General features: G+C 52.8%; 1 protein-coding gene across 1 annotated transcript in view; it reads left to right on the top strand.

The window, feature by feature from the left end:
• The first annotated feature begins 4197 nt into the window (after positions 1-4197).
• Positions 4198-7848, top strand: part of LOC143290367 (uncharacterized) — a 13666-nt gene continuing 10015 nt past the window's right edge. The window contains exon 1 of the mRNA XM_076599743.1: positions 4198-4340. The gene's annotated coding sequence lies outside the window, so the exon portion shown is untranslated. The remainder of the gene's footprint in view (positions 4341-7848) is intronic.

Genomic DNA, 7848 nt, shown 5'->3' with positions numbered 1-7848 from the left:
ATGATCTTCCACAGTCCCTCTCTACTCACGGTGTCGAAGGCTTTAGTGAGGTCGACATAGTTGGAGAACAGATCAGCATTTTGCTCCTGACATTTCTCTTGCAGCTGCCTTGCAGCAAACACCATGTCGGTGGTTCCGCGCTCTTTCCGGAATCCACATTGGCTCTCAGGCAAATGACCTTGGTCAAGGTGTGCTGTGAGGCGGTTTAGTAGGATCCTGGCAAGTATCTTGCCTGCGATGGAGAGCAAGGAAATGCCCCGATGGTTATCACAGGCTTGCCAGTTCCCCTTTCGCTTGTACAAGTGAATGATAGATGCATCTTTGAAATCCTGGGGGATCGTCTCTTCTTTCCACATGAGTGAGTACAGCTGATGGAGCTTCTCAGTCAGCACAGTGCCTCCATCCTTGTAGACCTCTGCTGGTATGGAGTCTGAGCCAGGTGCTTTGCCACTGGATAGCAGACAGATTGCTTTCTGGGTCTCAAGAAGTGTTGGCGGATCGTCCAGTGCTTCGTTGATGGGGACTTGTGGGAGACGGTCTATGGCTTCATCATTTATGGAGGAAGGACGATTTAAGACACTGTCGAAATGCTCAGCCCAGCGTTCGAGAATTTTCTCCTTCTCAGTGATCAAGGCATTCCCATCTGCACTGAGGAGGGGGGATGATCCTGAGGATGTGGGGCCATAGACTTCTTTTAAGGCATCATAGAACCTCTTCATATCGTGCCTGTCAGCATATCCCTGGATCTCAGCTTTGTCACTCAGCCACTTATCCTGCATCTGACGTAACTTTTGCTGAACAGTCCTGTGGGTGGCATTGTACGCATCCTTTTTTAATATGGACTTTGGGTTGCTCAGGTAGGCTTGATGCAGACGGCGTTTCTCATCCAGAAGCTGCTTGATTTCATCACAGTTTTCATCAAACCAGTCTTTGTGCTTTCTGGTCATGGGTCCCAGGGTCTCTGAAGCTGTACTATAGATCAGCTCGCGCAGGATCCTCCAGTCAGACTCCACATTCTGGTTGTCCAGAGAGGCGGATTCCAGACGATCTTCCAGCAGCTCCACAAAGGTCTGTTTGATGGTGATGTTTTTCAGCTTAGCGATGTTGAGCCGTTTTGGAGCCTTCTGGCCTTGGGGGCGTCTCTTGGGTTGGATTCGAATATTCAGCTTCGAGACTACAAGGCGATGGTCTGTCCAACACTCGGCGCCACACATGGTCTTTGTCACACGTGCATCTTGCCTATCCCTTTTCCTGACGATGACGTAATCGATGAGATGCCAATGCTTTGAGCGAGGGTGCATCCATGACGTCCTGTTACGGGTAGGGAGGCAGAAGAATGTGTTGGTTATCAGCAGTGCGTGCTCTGCACAGGTCTGAAGCAAAAGCAATCCATTTGGGTTGCAGTGGCCCACGCCATGCTTTCCAGTCACTCCATCCCAGGAGATGTAGTCAGAGCCAACTCTAGCATTGAAGTCCCCAAGAATGATAAGCTTCTCTGCTTTCGGGATAGCAGCAATGACAGAGTGATGGTCCTCATAGAACTTCGCCTTCACTTCATCCGGGTTGGTCATAGTTGGGGCGTAGGCACTGACAGTGGTGAGGTGCTTCTGGCCAGATGCCAGTGGGAGTTTCATGGTCATAAGCCCATCGTTGACTCCCTTTGGGATTCCAGCTAGCTTGCTGACAAGTGCTGTTTTTACTGCAAAACCAACGCCAGCCTCACGTCGCTCTTCGTTTCCTCGTCCACTCCAGAAGAAGGTGTAACCAGATCCCCGTTCATAGAGCTCGCCTTCGCCTGCAAGCCAAGTCTCACCCAAGGCTGCGATGTCGATGTTGTATCTGGCGAGTTCGGATGCAACTAGTGCCGTTCTTTGGGGTCTGTCCGCGTCATCTCTGTCCAAGAGAGTCCTTATGTTCCAAGCACCAATGGTGAGAGGAACGATCCTTGTTTTTTTCTTTTCTTTCTCTTTGTTTCGACTGCTGATGTAGGGTCCCCGCCAGCCGCGGTATGCTGGCCAGGGTGATATGGAGCAGGCAATTTTTAGGGCACCTTTTCTAGCCCCTTCCTCATGTCAGGGAGATGAGCAGTGCATTCCTAAAGAGGGCTGCTCAGACGGCTGCCGAGCTCCATTGCTGCTCCTGTCGATGAAGAACGACCCTATGGCCTGAGCCGCCTGTGTGCAGGTCTGTGGCTGCGACTGCCAGTGTGTCTGTTTTGGTGAAGTTAGGGAGGGGGGTGGGGTGGGGGGACCGAAACAGCCTAGGGGAGCGGGGTGTGTTTTGGTGAAGTTAGGGGGGGGACCGAAACAGCCTAGGGGAGGGGGTGTGCTTTGGTGAAGTTAGGGGGGGGGGGGGGGCGAAACAGCCTAGGGGAGGGGTGTGTTTTGGTGAAGTTAGGGGGGGACCGAAACAGCCTAGGGGAGGGGGTGTGCTTTGAAGTTAGAGGGGGACCGAAGCAGCCTATGGGAGGGGTGTGCTTTGGTGAAGTTAGGGGGGGGGGGGGGGGGGGCGAAACAGCCTAGGGGAGGGGTGTGTGTTTTGTTGAAGTTAGGGGGGACCGAAACAGCTTAGAGGAGGGGTGTGTTTTGGTGAAGTTAGGGGAGGGCCGAAACAGGAGAGGGTGTGTGTGCTTTGGTGAAGTTAGGGGAGGGCCGAAACAGCTTAGAGGAGGGGGTGTGTGTGCTTTGGTGAAGTTAGGGGGGCCGAACAGCCTAGGGGAGGGGGAGGGGTGTTGGTGAAATTAGGGGGGGACCGAAACAGCCTCAGGGAGCGGGGGGTGCTTTGGTGAAGTTAGGGGGGTGGGGGGGACCGAAACAGCCTCGGGGGAGGAGTGTGCTTTGGTGAAGTTAGGGGGTAGGGGGGGGCAGCGAAACAGCCTAGGGGAGGGGTGTGCTTTGGTGAAGTTAGGGGGTGGGGGTGGGGGCAGCGAAACAGCCTAGGGGGGGGGGGGTACTTTGGTGAAGTTAGGGCGTAGGGGGGGGGGGGGGGGGGGGCAGCGAAACAGCCTGGGAGGGGGGGGGGTGTGTGCTTTGGTGAAGTTAGGGGGTGGGGGTGGGGGCAGCGAAACAGCCTAGGGGGGGGGGGGTGCTTTGGTGAAGTTAGGGCGTAGGGGGGGGGGGGGGGGGGCAGCGAAACAGCCTAGGGGTGTGTGTGTGTGCTTTGGTGAAGTTAGGGGGTAGGGGGGGCAGCGAAACAGCCTAGGGGTGTGTGTGTGTGCTTTGGTGAAGTTAGGGGGTAGGTGGGGGCAGCAAACAGCCTAGGGGTGTGTGTGTGTGCTTTGGTGAAGTTAGGGGGTAGGGGGGGGCAGCGAAACAGCCTAGGGGGGGGGTGTGCTTTGGTGATGTTAGGGGGGGGGGGGCAGCGAAACAGCCTAGGGGAGGGGGGTGCTTTGGTGAAGTTAGGGGGGACTGAAACAGCCGGGGGGGGGGAGGAGGGGGCATTTTAGACTCCTGATTAGTCTCGGGGGGACTGTTTAGGACACTGATAAGTGCCCGTGGAACCTTCGGAAGGGGGTTGGTGCGATTTGGGACGTCACACCGGGACTGGTGACGCAGCAAGTAATTATGTGTGTGTGTGTGCGTGTGTGTGTGCGTGTGTGTGTATGTGTGTGTGTGTGTGTGTGTGTGAATGCAGACCTTGCGCCGCTCCACCGACACACAAACACACACCGCCGACCCAACAAACCTAAACCAACCCCTGACAAACCACATTCCTCTCTCCACCCACCCACACAGCCTGCCACGCGCCGCTCACTGTCTGGTGGGAGACACGTTGTCAACACCCTTTCTCGCCTCTGTGTGTGTGTGTGTGTGAAGGAGGGGCGGGGGTTAAAGGCTAGGGTGAACACGCCATTCTTTCCCCATGACTGTGTGCGTGTGTGAAGGGGTGGAGGGGGACGGAGGAGGGATTCAGTCAATGTGGGGACAGCATACCCCGGGTAGTTAGCGGGTTGAGTGCGGTCAGTTCAGGGCCAGTGTATCAGAGAGGTGGCCTCGTTGCTACTGGTGGTGGTGTGCACTGTGTTAGAGAGAGAGGTGTTTGTGGTGTTGTATCGATTGAACACAGCTGGCCCCGGCAGTACCTGTGTGTGTAAGTGGAAGGGAGGCAGTGTTTACCTGCCTGTTCACGCATGGCTAATTCCAAGGACAATGGGACACACATCACTGGTTTCCTCGGCTTGATGTTGTACAACTCGTGTTCCCGAACGTCAGTTAGTGAACAGTGGGCAGAGGAAGGGGGTGAGGACCACAAGTATCGTGACGAGGTCTGACAGCTGGCCGTGTCGTGGTGCGGTGCCGTGTTGGACTGGCCCTCCTACGTGCCTGCGTTACCAGTCACAGGTATGTCTCTCTTTCCTTCCCCGCTTCGTCGCCCGGACCAGTCTTCGTCTGGGAAAGCTGAACTGAATCTGCTGTTGAACGTGTAAGTGAAGTCGGCTGAGTTGTGTGTGTACTCATTGGACGATTTCATTCTTCAGCCTGGACACATTTGTTGAACGTGTGTAAGTGAAAACAGTTGAACTGTGTGTACTCATTGACAGATTTCATTCTTCAGCTTGGAGAGATTTGTTCAACGTGTGTAAGTGAAAACAATTGAACTGTGTGTACTCATTGACAGATTTCAGTGTTCAGCCTGGACACATTTGTTGAACGTGTGTAAGTGAAAACAGTTGAACTGTGTGTACTCATTGACAGATTTCAGTGTTCAACTTGGAGAGATTGGTTAGGAATTTGAGGGCAGTCACTGGTTAAAACAAGACCTGTTTTCAGGCAGAGGCTGGCTTTTAAGGGCTGTTGACATCTGTGGCTTGGAACCTCTTCCCTGGATATTTTCCTCTTCCAGGACTGACCACCATTTTTTTTTTATAACCGAAGTTGAGGACGAAGTTGAGGCCTGAAAACAACTCGGCACAGCGATGACAGTGGTGAATTAGAACCTGTTTATTGACCTGCTGTCAGCAGTGTGTGATTGGTTTGTTCGGAAAAGCCTCGGTGGGACCCAGAATTCCAGACCTGCTCAAGGATTAGCATTGAAAACAGCGGACAGGAGAGAAATAGGGACGTGACGTTTCCCAAACCAGCTTTGACAGGAGAAGAGCAAACAGCGGACTGCACTGTGAGTAAATGACACACCTAGTGTCTGTAAATGACACACCTTCTTTCTGCCCTTTGCCTGTCTGTCTGAGTAATCCCTCTGTTTGATGTCCGGCCCTGCACTGTTTACTCAGCGAAACGCGCTCAGCTCCACATAGCACGGCCTGTGGAAACAGCCCCACAGTGACGAGGGTTTTTTTTGGTGTGGACATGTTCGGCAATGACCCTTCGTGTTTACCGCCGGTCTGCCTCTCTAAGCTCTCTGCTATTTTTGTCAACGGGAGACGGTGAGACTGCGTAATTAGGCTCCCCCCTCCCCACCACACTACCACCACCACCACACTCCCCCTCCCCACCACACTACCACCACCACCACACTCCCCCTCCCCACCACACTACCACCACCACACTACCACCACCACACTACCCCTCCCCAACCCACTACCACCACCACCACCCCACCCCACCCCAACCCACACCACCAACACCACCCTACCCCACCCCAACCACGCCACTACCTCCATGACCATCCCACCACAACCACCACCACCCTACCCCACCCACACCACTACCACCACCACACTACCCCTCCTCACACCACTACCACCACCACCACACTACCCCTCCCCACGACACCACCACCACCACCACACTACCCCTCCTCACACCACTACCACCACCACCACACTACCCCTCCTCACACCACCACCACCACCACACTACCCCTCCTCACACCACTACCACCACCACCACACTACCCCTCCTCACACCACTACCACCACCACCACACTACCCCTCCTCACACCACTACCACCACCACACTACCCCTCCTCACACTACCACCACCACCACACTACCCCTCCTCACACCACTACCACCACCACCACACTACCCCTCCTCACACCACTACCACCACCACCACACTACCCCTCCTCACACCACTACCACCACCACACTACCCCTCCTCACACCACTACCACCACCACACTACCCCTCCTCACACCACTACCACCACCACCACACTACCCCTCCTCACACCACTACCACCACCACCACACTACCCCTCCCCACGACACCACCACCACCACACTACCCCTCCTCACACCACTACCACCACCACCACACTACCCCTCCCCACGACACCACCACCACCACACTACCCCTCCTCACACCACTACCACCACCACCACACTACCCCTCCCCACGACACCACCACCACCACACTACCCCTCCCCACGACACCACCACCACCACACTACCCCTCCCCACACCACTACCACCACCACCACACTACCCCTCCCCACGACACCACCACCACCACCACACTACCCCCACCTCACCCACCACCGCCAGTTGTAAACGGATCTGTCGTCAGATCCAGTTTTCATTTCTTTTAATCAGGATTTTGTTTGTTTGTTTGTTTGTTTTTTTTTGGTTCACATTTCTGCCCCTCACAGAGCGAGGTGTTGTTTGTCTTCATGACACAGGACTGTGTGTGGACGTTGAGTGGCGTTGTGGGTTCCTTCATGTAACTGTCTCAAGACAAAGCTGATCCGTGATATAACTGATTTATGTAGCATTCATCTATATTAATGCCGACAGACTTTATCTGAATTGTTGTTGATTTACTCAAACTCAAAGCCAACATGTGTATAAATGCCGACCAACTTTGCACTGTTAATGATTTAACTTAGAACTGAAGCCAACATAATTATGTATTTCGTGGTGACGTATAATCCACATGTTCTCACGTTAATCATTCAGGAAAAAAATTAATAATTCGTGACAGTCATAGATAATCAACATGTGCGCCTATGTACATGTGTTTGTTGTTTGTATATATGAAAACGCGTGTGTGTAGACACTGATGTCAACAGCCATTAGGTGACAACACTCTGCAGAATGGAGAACAGGGAAACTGGGCATTGGATTGTGTTCATTTGGGGTGTAATCTCTCTAACGGTGAAGAAGATATCGTAAGAAAGTGCATACATATTAAGCTATTTTTAATATCTAGTAAGAATGAAGGTAAAGTGGACAATTTCAGCAATATGCAATATAAAAACAAATCGACAAACAAAAAATAGCTCAGCAACAGATAAGCACAAGCATGATATGGATCTCCCTCAAGTCAAGTTGTGATTACATAGCATTTTAACTGAGAAAAAAAAAGTGAAAGTGTTCAGATTCATTAATATGTTTAACACATGAATATACTGAAAAAAAAATGCATATTCTCATCTCTTCTGCACAGTCTTACAGAAAACGTTGTGTTCCAGTTAACTGTTCACAATAAATCAAACACGCCTTCCTTCTCTTTCTCACACACACACACACACACACACACACACACGCACGCACGCACGCACGCACGCACGCACGCACGCACACACACACACACACACACACACTTTGTAAGCACGGTTGCATGCCCGTTCATGAAAGACTGCGGGCGCACATGCAAGGGATGGTTTACATTCATAACAGCAGACATTCCAGGATCCAGGTATGATGTGTTGAGTTACGCTGCTGGTCAGGCATCTGCTTGGCAGATGTGGTGTAGCGTATATGGATTTGTCCGAACGCAGTGACGCCTCCTTGAGCAACTGAAGCTGAAACTGAAACTGAAAGCTGTCACTCGTTGGCCCAGTTGGTGCTCACTGGCCATGGTCCGTGTGTGCTTCTGACCAGCACGCATTGCACACACGTCTGTATACACACCTGGTACATCTGCACTGTGGACTTGCGATATATG

This window comes from Babylonia areolata, chromosome 15, assembly GCF_041734735.1.
Source record: "Babylonia areolata isolate BAREFJ2019XMU chromosome 15, ASM4173473v1, whole genome shotgun sequence".
Classification (NCBI taxonomy): Eukaryota; Metazoa; Mollusca; class Gastropoda; order Neogastropoda; family Buccinidae; genus Babylonia; species Babylonia areolata.
Note: the sequence above shows the minus strand (reverse complement) of the source record. Positions and strands in the feature narration are given on the sequence as shown.